This window comes from Elephantulus edwardii, unplaced genomic scaffold, assembly GCF_000299155.1.
Source record: "Elephantulus edwardii isolate Elephantulus edwardi_28Jun2011 unplaced genomic scaffold, EleEdw1.0 scaffold00175, whole genome shotgun sequence".
Classification (NCBI taxonomy): domain Eukaryota; kingdom Metazoa; phylum Chordata; class Mammalia; order Macroscelidea; family Macroscelididae; genus Elephantulus; species Elephantulus edwardii.
This window is the reverse complement of record NW_006399925.1, coordinates 6,997,321-7,009,056: the sequence shown is the minus strand read 5'-3', so window position 1 is coordinate 7,009,056 and position 11,736 is coordinate 6,997,321.

Here is an 11,736-nt window from a genome sequence, read left to right as displayed (position 1 = left end):
TGGACAATGACTAGGAAGGATAGAAGGAGAATTGATGCCTTTGAGCTGTGGTGCTGGAGAAGAGTATTGAATGTACCATGAACTGCCAAGAAAACAAACAGATTCATACCAGAAAGGGTTAAACCAGGCTACTCTTTGGAGGCAAGGATTCTGAAGCTCTGTCTGACATATTTTGGACATGTTGTAAGGAGGGACAGGTCCTTGGAGAAGGACATCTTGCTTGGGAGAGTGGAGGGACGGTGCAAGAGGGTAGACCCTCTATGAGGTGGATTGATTCAGTGACTGGGATAATCGGGATGGGTGTTTCAGAGGCACTGCAATTGGTACAGGATAGAGCAGGGGTTAGGGCTGTTGTACATAGGGTCGTTAACGAGTTGTAAGTGACTCGATGGCACATAACAACAGCAACAACAACATACTATGCAGGGAATTAAAAACAGGAGAAGAGTATTGCAGTCATAGTAAAAATGTCATTTTCCAGTTCTATACTGAAATATAGTGTTGTGAGTGATAGGATAATATCCATACACATGCAAGGAAGACCTGTTAACACAAGTATTATTCAACAATATACTCCTATATCTATTGCTGAAGAGGAAGAAATTGAGAATTGTGATGTTGTTTTATTAATAAAATTGTATAAAAATAGCATAAAATCAAATTTATATTAATGATTGTATGAAACACAATGTAAATGAAAAACTATATCTAAGACTATATATAAAACAATGTATATGAATGAAACATACTGTAAAGTTATTATATGAAAATCAATAAAAGTATTTTTAAAAAAGACTATTTCTTGATCCTTCTTGAATTACAATGTTGTGAACTGCATTCATACTCAAGGAAGATATGTTGATACTACTATCATTCAAAGGTATGCATCAACAACTAAAGCCAAAGAGAAGGAAATAGAAGATTCCTACAAACTTTTGCACTATGAAATCGATTGAACATGTAACCAAGATTCATTAATAATAATTGGTGGCTGAAATGCAAAAGTTGGGAACAAGTTCTCCCAGGCTTCCCGGTGTATATCTGTGTGCTAGGGCTCCACGTGGTTCCCAGCCTACCTGGCTGCCTGGCCTGAATCTGGCTTCTATGGCTTCATGTGCCTCCATGTCCAATGGCCTAGGTCCCTGGCAACATAGAACTCAAGCTTGGTAGGTTAGAAAACCTGACCAAACCCATAATGGTTGATTTATGTTGTTCTTAGATGCACTTGAATAGAGTAAGGACAACAGTGACACTGAACAACATATTTGAGTCCTTTCTTATCCTCTACCATCATCATCATCTTCTGATATACTTAATTCCATTTTTGCAGTCACTGTTTCAACCTATCTAGGTAAGGGTCTTCATCTCTTTCTCCCACGTTCTTCTCTTCCAAGCATTATGTCCCTCTCCAAAGATAACATCACCTAGCAACATGCACAAAATATGTGAGACACAGCTTTGTTATCTTTTCATCCAGGAACAGTCTGGCTGCACCTTCTTCAATACTTTGTTTTTTTTGGCAGTCCATGTTATATTCAGTAATGTTGTCTAACACCACAGCTCAAAGGCAACTTCTATCTTCTTTATTCATTGTCCAGCTTTCAGATTCATAGCAAATGGTTTAAAAAAATCAGGCCCAACTTTGTTTTCAAACTGACATTAATGCTCCTCAATAATTTCAAGAAATGCTTTACTAAAGACTTTCCCAATGCAGTCCATCTCCTGATCTCCTGATTGCTGGTATCATGAGTGCTAATGTTGGGTTGAAAACACTATAGCTACAATTATATGTATACCTTCATTTCTAGACTGAGAAAATTGTTCTTTAGGAATTTGTAGAGGTCTGAGACAACAGATTTTAGCAAATTTGTACATCATCAGATTTCCTTACTATTGGTATCAAGAGTGTTAACTGTGGATCCAATCAAGATGAAGTTGTTGATAGTTTTAATCTTCTCTCCATATTTCTCCCTGGCCCAGTAGTGAGTATTTTAGCGTTCTTGATGTTGAAATGTAATCTGTATTGAAGATTGCAGACCCAGATCCTTAGCAGCAAGTACATCAAGTCCTTCTCGCTTTCAGCAAGCAGGCACTTTCTCCATGACATAGATTGTTGATAAGCCTTCCTCAATCCTGATGCCACACTCTTCTTCACATAATTCAGCTTCTCAAATTATTTTTTCAGTATAAAGATTGAATAACTAGGAAGAAAGGATGTATCTCTGAAGCATACCTTTCCAGACTCCAAACTGTTCCCTTGTTCAGTTCAGACAAATCATCTTGGTGCAAGTATAGGTTTTGTATAAACATAATGAAGAGTTCTTGGATTTCCATTCTTCTCAATGTTAATCAATTTATTATGATCCATGCAGTTAGATGCCTTTGCATAGACAATTACACACAGATTGACATTCCTCTGGTATTTTTTTTATTTCAGACAAGATCTATGTGATGCCAGCAATAATTCCCTGGAGCCATGACCTCTTCTATACCCAGGGTACTTCTGAAAGTTCTCTATAAGTGTAGTCTATTACCTGTTGTTGTTGTTGTTATGTGCCGTCAAGTCGCTTGCGACTCATAGCGACCCTATGTACAACAGCCCTAAACTCCACTCTGTCCTGTGCCAATCGCACTGTCTCCAACACTCCCATCCCAATTATCCCAGTCACTGAATCAATCCACCTCATAGAGGGCCTTCCTCTCCTGCGCCGTCCCTCCACCATCACAAGCATGATGTCCCTCTCTAAGGACCGATCTCTCCTCACAACACGTCCAAAGTATGTTAGACGGAGCCTCAGAATCCTTGCCTCCAAGGAGCCACCCGGTTTAACCCTTTCCAGGACAAATCTGTTTGTTTTCCTAGCAGTTCATGCTATTCTCAATACTCTTCTCCAGCACCACAGCACAAAGGTATCAATTCTCCTTCTATCCTCCCTGGTCATTGTCCAACTCTCTGATGCATAACAAGTGATTGCAAAGACCATAGCCTGTATCAAACGCACCTTAGTCTCCAGAGAGACACCATTGCTCTTCAGTACTTTGGAGAGGTCCCTAAAAGCAGACTTTCCCATGGAAAAGCTCCTTTTAATTTCCTGGCTGCTGGTGCCAAGACTGTTGACTATGGAGCCAAGCAAACTAAAGCTGTGTACAATCTCAATCTCTTCACCATCCATCCCAGTGCTGCCAATTGGCCAGATAATCTGTTCTGCATACAGGTTGAAAAGGTATGGAGATAGGATGCATACGCCCTTCCCAATTTTGAACCATGCAGTGTTCCCTTGCTCTGTTCTGATGACTGCCTCCTGGTCCAAGTATAAGTTTCGCATTAGAATGATCAAGTGTTCTGGGATTCCCATTCTTCTCAGAGTCAACCATAGTTTGTTATGATCTACACAGTCAAATGCCTTTGCATAGTCAATGAAACACAGATAGACATTCCTGTGGTATTCCCTGGTTTCAGCCAAGATCCATCTAACATCAGCTACAATAACTCTAGTACCACGACCCCTTCTAAACCCAGTCTGGACTTCTGGTAGCTCTCTGTTGATGTGCTGTTCCAGTCATTTTTGGATAATCTTCAGTAAAATCTTGCTTGCATGTGAAATCAGTGAAATTGTTCTGTAGTTTCCACATTCAGTTGAGTCGCCTTTCTTTGGGATAGGAAAAAATATCGATCTCTTCCAGTCAGTTGGCCAAGTGGTTGTTCTCCAGATTTCTTGGCACAACTTGGTGAGCACGTCCATGGTAGCATCTGTTAACTGAAAGATGTCAATTGGTATACCATCTATTCCTGGAGCCTTATTTTTTGCCATTTCCTTCAATGCAGCCTGAACTTCTTCTTTCATCACCATAGGCTCTTGCTCATATGTTGTTTCATGAAATTCTTCTGTGTCTTCCAATTCCTTTCGATACAATGACTCAGTATATTCTTTCCATCTTCTTTTAATACTTCCTGGATCATTTAACATTCTGCCAAAAGCATCCTTGATTATAGCAACTCGAGGTTTGAATTTGTTCTTCAGTTCCTGGAGCTTAAGATATGCTGAGCGTGTTCAGCCTTTTTTGATTTTCTGACTCCAACTCCTTGCACATTTCATTGTAATATTTTGCTTTGTCATCCCGTGCTGCCTTTTGAAATCTTCTATCCAACTCTTTAGTATCTTGAATTCTTCCTTGTGCTTTGGCTTCTCTGCACTCCAGTGCAATTTTCAGAGTCTCTTCTGATATCAATTTTGGTCTTTTCTTCCTCTTCTGTCTTTGCAATGACCGTTTGCACTCTTCCTGGATGATACCCTTGATATCCTCCCACAACTCATCTGGCCTTCGCTCATTAGTGTTCAAAGCCTCAAACCTGTTCCTGAGATGGTTCTGAAATTCAGGTGGGATAGACTGAAAGTCATATTTTGGTCGCCTTGGATTTAGTTTAATTTTCCTCAGCTTCAGCTTGAATTTGCATATGAGTAGTTGGTGGTCTGTTCCACAATCAGTTCCTGGCCTAGTTTTCACAGCTGATATTGAGCTCTGTAGTGATTCTTTCCACAGATGTAATCGATTTGATTCCTATGCATACCATCAGGTGAAATCCAGGTATATAACCTGCGTTTATGTCTCTTAAAAAATGTATTTGCTATGAATAAGTCATTGATTGTGCAAAATTGGACCATTCTCTCTCCCACTGTTTTACCCTATGTACAACAGTCTATTAGCTATTTTTAGATAATCAGCAGCAGATGATACTTTGCTAGTATATGATCAGTATTTTCCATTCTGTTGGGTCACCTTTCTTGGGATTGAAAACTTATGTGGCTCTCTTAAAGTAAGTTGGCCAGATAGCTGTCTTCCAAATTTCTTGCCCAAACTGATGAGCACAGTCAGCTCTGTCTCTGTTAATTGGAATATGTAAAACAACATCCAATAAATTCTTGGGGCCTTGTTTTTTTCCAGTGCATTCAATGAAGCTTGAATTTCTTTCCTCATCCCCACTGGCTATTAATCATATGATACTTCTTGAAATATTTCAGTGTCAACCAATTCATTTTGTTACTGTGACTCTTCTATTTATACATTTCTAAATAGTTCAGAATTTTCCCCATGACTCCTCTCAGTATTGCAACTTGAAGCTTGAATTTGATTTTTGGTTCTTTCAACTTGAGCAGTGCTGAATGAATTCTTATTTTTTTTCTTCTCTAGCTCATGGCACTTTTCCTTGTAATACTTTGTTTTGTCTTTTCAAAAAACACATATTCATTAAAAACATGGATTAGTCCATACAATGCATCCACAAAATATATCTCCTCCTTGGTTTCAAATAATATTGTTAACAGGAAATACATTTCTTTGTGGTCATTAGAACTAAAACAAGAACACTTTTGTAGGAAAATGAAGTACTAAAGCAAATTCTACTCAAAATGGACTATAGTTTGTGATTAGTGTCACTTCTACTCTACAATAGCAACATAAATGTGCTCTCAGATGTCCTAATACCAAGTTATATCTGGAAAAAAGATTTTCTTTTTATGCAAATATTGTGCACAGTATTTCTTTTGTAAAATAAAGTGTTTAAAATATATTTCTGTCTCTCAATTTTTTTAGAAGGCCATAAAATTAATTGCCTACGTCCCCCCAATCTTACCAGCTTTCATCCTCGCCCTCTTTGTGTTTACAATATGTCCAGGTACTCAGTACATTTAGTATTATTGCTGTGTTGGAAGAGATGTCCCATATCTCAGATATCTGTAGAGTTCTTATTAATAATAATCCAGTTAAAATAATATTTCTTAATGTTCAGAGAAAAAATATTTTGCAATAAGAGAATTAATATTACTTTTTTAATCACTATCACTTTTTACTGAAAAAAAAAGGTCTGAATTAGTTTCTTCTTTTTGAAAACAGAAAAGGATATCTTAGTCTTATTTTTAGAACAGCGCCTGGCACTTAAGAGGTTCTTGCAAATAGTTGCTAGATAAAGAAATAAATTATTATTAATATGGAGTGCAGCGTGGATATCAGAAATGACCCAACAGGCTAAAATATGGAAAATTATTCAGCTTTGGAAAAGACTTGCAAAACTCTAAAGAATAAAAATTTAATTCATAACACAATTATGAGACTTTCAGACAAATAACACCCCAGAAATATCATTTTATGAAAAGTGAGAATACCTGGGGGTTGGTTATCAATCTTTTCCCCTTTCTTACTTTAGATTTACCAGTCTCAAGTTTAATACCAACTTTAAGAATCTTCAACTCTTTTAAAAGTACATTTATTTTAATCTTGCCAAAAATGTATGATTTACTTTAAATTTAAGTCCATTATATTAAAATCACATGGAAAAATGGCCAAGCACCTCATTTTTCATAGGTTCTGAGTGTAGTAGGCCAACTGGGGAATATTCTTTTACCAGGACGATTGGTTTTATAAATTCATTAATCTTGATTGTTGTACTATTTGACTCAATGAGTTTTATACAAGTTTTACCAACAAGCACTTTTATTAGTTTTTCCAGGGAAATATGTATTCTATACCAGTAACCAGGATGGGATTTTTTAGTTCTTTTTTCATTTTTAAGAATCAGGACACTGGCAAGCACAATTCTATATTTACAAGTTTCTTGTTTTGCATAGTGCAAGAGGTAAGACAAGGAAAAAATGTTTTACAAATGAGTAAATAATATGGAAATATTTACATTGCCATTTAGAATATATATGTGTAAGATGTATGTGGGATATGTATAGATGTGTGTGTATAAATATATATATTTAGATATTGATGTGTGAGAAATATTATTAGAAAGATGTATACACACACACACACACATATGAGTGTGTGTTTGTTAACAAATATATGTTGTTATTATTAAGTGCCATCGAGTCATAGATTCATAGATGACTCATAGCAACCCTATGAATGAAAGACCTGAGCACTGTTCATAGAGTTTCCGGAGGCAAGCCATTTTGGTCACAAATATATATATATATATATATATATATATGGTATGATGTATTATGGTGTATGTCTGTGTATTAGAATACAGTTATCTACATGTGTGTGTGGGGGGTATACATGCACATATATGAGGGAAGGCGCAGGAGAGAAAGACCTAGGATGAGATGGTTCAATACAGTAACTGTGAAAATGGGGCTTAGTGTGTCAGAATTAGTGAGAGTGACTCAGGACAGGGCAAGGTTCAGTCAGAGCTGCTGTACATAGGGTCGCCATGAGTCGCAGGTGACTAGATGGCACATAACAACAACAACATTTTTGTTTAACTAAAATCAGAACAATTTTTAAAGTTTTGAATTCTAAGCTAGGTTTCTTGTGTGCAATCATGAATGTATTTGCTGGTATGGCAAGTGATTTGATTCTAAAAGGAAGTCATATAATATCTCTTTTAGGGAAATTAAATTAATTAGAAATACAGAAAATTTAAGGTAGCGACACAAATACAAGAGCGTGTATCATCTTGAATATTATATGGTATTTGAATTACAGTGTCTTAAAGTACTCATCAGGTTGTCTTCTCTACTTATTTTGCTCCTTGTCAACAAGTTGTCTTTTTCTGGTTAGACTAGAAAAACAGAAAAAGTTACAACTGCTCCTACATTTTTCCAACTTGCTATAACATTGTCAATAAATTCTAAGTGTAAAGGCAGTTATGTGTATTTTAAAAGCTTCCATAATGCGTGCTTATATAAAAAGCTAAAACCCTGAGTAATTTATGTAAGAATACTTGATCCCAACCTATAATTCTTTTTCTCTCATTGTAAAGCAGCATTCCATTCAGAAAGCATGTAGCAAACATGTCAATAAATCAAAGGAAGAGCTATAGATTTAACACGCTTCATGGAAAAACAGAAACAGTGACTTCCTTGTTTTAAACTAAATGATAGTGAGGTGTGTTCGGTTGGGCTTTTTTTATTTTTACATTTTGAAATAAAACTATTTGTGTTCATTCTTGGTTTTCCAAAATTAGAAATATCAATGTTTCTCATCTGTTTAAGTAAGCCAAATTTCTGGCTTACGAGACCTTATCATTTAACATTTTACACGGAGACTCTGAAATAGCAAGGAGTTTTTCTCTATATTAATTGAAAAAAAAAACAAAACCCACCAATTGAAAACACATATCAGAGATAGTAGCATAATTCTATTATTTGTTTTAATCCAAACTTTCGTCTTTCTTCTCTCATTTAACATTCTCATTCCTTCAGTTGTTGCTATAGATGGAGAATAGATCTAACAGTAGATTCTCAGAAATAATAAATTACGGAAGAGATAGCCCATCTTTCAATAGCAGAACAGTTATTGGACTTGAACAGGCTAATTTTGGGTTTGAAGACCAGATTCCTGCCCTCTAGACCACTAGAGTTCCCTACTCTCACTTGGCATTTATAATTCAATTTCTTTCAATTATATAAAATTTTATAATTTAATAGTGTAAATTATAAAATGATTTGATTAAGTATTTAGGATATGTTCTAGACAGAAGTTACTATAATAAATTTTGTTCATAAATATATGTTGTTGTGCACTTGTACTGATATTCCTAAATTGGAATTTTTTTAAAAAATGAAGCTTTGTTTTAGAAATGAAGATCATATAACAACTTAAAAAGTGATAGAAAGCATATTCAAACCTTGGATGGTAGTTGTGACAGGCAAAAGAATAAATAAATTTATATTTAAGTGTAGCCAGAGTGCTCTTTAGAAGCGTAGCTAGTGAGACTTTATCTCACATAATTTGTACATGTTATCAGGAAGGGACAGTCCATGCAAGGGAATTTAATGTGTAAAGGTAGAAGATAGAGTAGAGAAAGAGAGTTGGTTTTACACAGTGGCTAAAATAATGAACTTAAGCAGAATAGAGGTTGTGAGAATGATGCAGAATCAGGTAAATTTTGATCTGTGTCCATAGGACTAATAAATCTGCTCAAAACCACCTAGCAATAACAACATCAATGACAATAATGTTTGTGTTCTGAGATATCTATCTTTCAGAAACGTTCATATATTAAGGAAACATTCATATTTTGTACAGGATGTACAGATTTGAGACAAGACCATAAAGAAACACATGCTTATAGCCTCAATTAGCAATGTTGTGAGAAGATAAACATTCATACGCATATGAGGGAGACTTGTTAATACCATTAACATTTAAATTTAAGTTCCAACAACCAGAGGCAAAGAGGAAAAATAGATGATTTCTACTAACTTTTATAGATGGAAATAGAGCAAACCTGTAACCACGATGCATAAATAGTAATGGGTGATCAGAATGCAAAAGTTGGGAACAGGGAAGAAAAATCAGTTGTCAGTAAACATGGATTTTTGACAGAAATGTGACTGGAAATAGAATGATAGGATTTTGCACAATCAAGGATTTAGTGATTGCAAATATCTTTTAGAAGAAACACATATGGCATTATATAAATGGACTTTCTCTGATGGCCTACACAGAAAACTTATTGATTACATATGTGGAAAGAATTGTTGAAGAAGCTCAAATCAGCTGTGAAAACTAAGCCAGGTGCTGACTGTGAAACAGACCATCAACTACAAATTCAAGCTGATGCTAAAGAAGATTAAATCAAGTCTACAATAACCTAATTTGACCTTGAGTCTATTCCACTTGAATTTCAAAAACATCTCAGGAAAGTGTTTGAGACCTTGAACACTAATTGAATGAAGACCAGATGGGCTGAAAGAAGATATCAAGAATATCATCCATGAAGATTGCAAAAGGAAATTACAAAGACAAAGGACCAAAAGATAACTTCCAAGATGGAAGTCAGAAGAGACTATGAATATTGCACTGGACTACTGAGATGCTAAAGCAAAGGGAAGAAATCAGGAAGTGAAGGACCTGAACAGAAGATTTTAAAGGGCAGCAAAGGAAAATAAACTGAAATATTATACTGAAATGTACAAAGAGCTGGAGTCAGGAAAGCAAAACAGATGAACTTGCTTGGCATTTATTTTTTTTAATTGGTATTTTAATGAAAGTTTATACAGAACTTGAATTTCCATTCATTCGTTGTTGCACATTTTCCTTCCTGCCCACCAGCATACATTGCTCCTCGCCCCCTTGCCCAGTTCGCTTTTTTCTTCAGAAAAAAGAAAATTCATTGTGTTGCAATTCCCCCCAACTCCAGTCCGCTTTACTTTGCAGGTCTTATTATGGACTGTTATCATGCAAATAATACTTAATCATACATTTCTTTTAAGCAGGTATTTCCTCTCATCTGTTTCAATGCAGTGTACATTATTTATCCCTTCTTTTCTTAGTTTCCCCCCAATCCCAATGTCAGTCTTGTTTTATAACAGTGGGATTATGCAGTATTTTTCCTTTTGTGACTGAGATATTTCACTCAACATTATATCCTCCAGGGTCACCAGTTTTGTATAATATTTCATAAATTACTTGTTTTTCAGTGCTGCATAGTATTCCATAGTGTGAATGTATCAAAGCTTCTCTGTTTGTTGACAGGCACCTGGATTGTTTCCATCTCTTTGCTATTGTAAATAACACAGCAATAAACATAGGTGTGTATATATCTGTTTGAATGGCAGTTCTGGTTTCTTTAGGGTATATTCTCAATAATGGAATTGCTTGGTTAAATGGTATTTCTATTTTCAACTTTTTAAGAAAACGCCATACTTTCTTCCAGAATAGTTGCACCATTTTATACTCCACCAACAGTGAATAAGGGTTCCAGTTTCTCTAAAACCTCACCAGTATTTGTTGTTTACTACTCTGTTGAATTTTGCTGTTCATACTGCGGTGAGATAATATCTCATAATTGTTTTGATTTACATCTCTCTTAGAGGTAGGGATTTTGAACATTTCTTCATATGTTCGTTTGCCATCTGAATGTCTTCTTTGGTGAAGTGTCTGTTTATATCCTGTGCCCATTTTGCCATTCAGTTCTTTACATTTACCTTGTTGTGGTGGCTCAGCATTTCTTAAATTAAAGGAACTGAAGAAGAAATTCAAGCCTCCAGTTGCAATGCAAAAGGTTGCTATAGACAGTATATTGAATGATCCAGGAAGTACCAAAAGAAGATAGAAGGAGTACAGAGTCACTGTACCAAAAGAATTGGCTGACATAGAAGAATTTAATGAAATAACATAAAACCAAGAGGCAATAGTGATAAAGGAAGAAGTCCAGGATACTCTAAAGAAATTGGCCAAGAAATAAGACCCCAGTAATTGATGAAAGTAATGCCCCAGGAATTGATGAAATACTAATTCACAAATTCAAAAAAAAAATGTAATCCTGGACAAGCTTACCAAACTATGCCAAGAAATCTGGAGGACAAACTAACTGGCCAACTACTAGAAGAAATCCGTGTTTATTAACATTAAAAAAAATAAAAATAAAAATTAAAAAAAGGTGTTCTGACAGAAAGTGAATATTATCAAACAATCTCATTAATATCATATGCAAGCAAAATCTTGATAAAGATCATCCAAAAATGACTGGAACAGTTATCAATAGAGAACTGCCAGAAGTACAACCTGGGTTTAGACAATGTCTTGGCACTAGGGACTTCATAGCCAATGCCAGATAGATCTTGGCTGAAAGCGTATAATAGAATATCAGAGGAATGTCTTTCTGTGTTGCATTGACTATGGAAAGACATTTGACTGTGTGGACCACAACAATTTCTGGCTATCTTTGGGAAGAGTGAAAACCCTCAAACAATTAGTTGTGTTCAGGTGAAATATATACTT